This window comes from Eptatretus burgeri, chromosome 4, assembly GCF_056783735.1.
Source record: "Eptatretus burgeri isolate ZD-2024b chromosome 4, Ebu_testis_v1, whole genome shotgun sequence".
In the NCBI taxonomy this organism is placed as follows: domain Eukaryota; kingdom Metazoa; phylum Chordata; class Myxini; order Myxiniformes; family Myxinidae; genus Eptatretus; species Eptatretus burgeri.
Window position 1 is genome coordinate 23,087,231 of NC_140964.1, and position 1,269 is coordinate 23,088,499.

General features: G+C 36.1%; 1 long non-coding RNA gene across 1 annotated transcript in view; it reads left to right on the forward strand.

Annotated features, from left to right (window-relative positions):
- LOC147027624 (uncharacterized) overlaps window positions 1-888 on the forward strand; it is a 1,502-nt gene extending 614 nt beyond the window's left edge. The window contains exons 2-3 of the long non-coding RNA XR_015057139.1: window position 1; window positions 99-888. The exon at window position 1 is cut by the window's left edge and continues 175 nt beyond it. This is a non-coding gene — a long non-coding RNA (uncharacterized LOC147027624). The remainder of the gene's footprint in view (window positions 2-98) is intronic.
- The last annotated feature ends 381 nt before the right edge of the window (window positions 889-1,269 follow it).

Sequence of the window (1,269 nt, forward strand, 5' to 3'; positions counted from 1 at the left end):
GGTAAGATTTTTTATTTTCCTATTTTCAAACTTTGATTGAAGCATACTCATTTAATAATTAAATAACTTAATTAATACATTATTATTTTCTCTCACAGGAAATTGTGTCTGAAATACGAAATGAAAATACTGCTTTTGCTACAACTTGGGGCGAAATTGTTGGCTTGGTTGAAGACCTTATGAGCGACCAAGACCCACAGAACGAGTTCGTCCTTGATGACCCAACCAAAGAGTTATACCTTGGAGACCAACAAAATCCTGAAAAAGAGTTTTACAGCAATAGTACTCATTGTGAGTTATCAAGACAATACCCACTGAATAAGTTATACCTTGATGAGCCAGAATACAAGTTTTACCTTGGAGACTCACAAATTTTGAAAAAATCAGTAAATGAGTTCTGCCTTGATGGTTTAAATAACTACCTTGGAGACTCAGGAAAAGGGTTCTGCCAAGATGGTTCTAAATATGGGTCCTACCTTGGAGACTCACAAATTTTGAAAAAATCAGTAAATGAGTTATCCTTAAGAGACTTTGTAAGTTGGTTTTACTTTGAATACTTGAAATGTGGGTTCTGGATTGATAACTCACAATGTGATACATATCTTGGAAACTCAACGGGAATGTGGTTATACCTTGAAGACTTGGAAAGTTGGGTTTATGTTGGACACTTGAAACTTTTTTGGGGGCTTTTATTTATTTATTTATTTATTTATTATTATTATTATTTTATTTATTTATATTTTGGAGACTTTTGGAGTTGCTATCACTCTTTGGGATCTAAACCTATCGATGTAGTTCTTTGTTGGATGGTGCTTGATGGGAGCAAGATCAAGAAAGTTCTGGGAAGAAAGTGCAGGCTTACTCCCCCTTTCTACATCATCAAACCTGAAAGTCTTAAAAGACAGAATTGGAAGAAGAGAAAAAAAAACGTAAAATATATATATATATATATATATATATAGGTGGAAATCTCATTTTGAAAAAGACTGTGTTGGGTGAGGATTGAGTTGGGGTTGAGATTTTGAATGTGAGGGTTGGGGTTGAGATTTTGAATGTGAGGGTTGGGACACACACACATACACACCAACAAACAAAGTTAAGCCTTGACTATTCAGTTGAGGATTCTGTGTTTGGGGTTCACAGATCTAAGAACGTCCCCCTTGACACACATTATATACTGTTATACACCTCGGACTTGGCCCTCGAGTGTCCACAACGGTGTATAGTAGGAGGGAGTGAAGCGCCAACCTATTGCTCCCATTGCACACA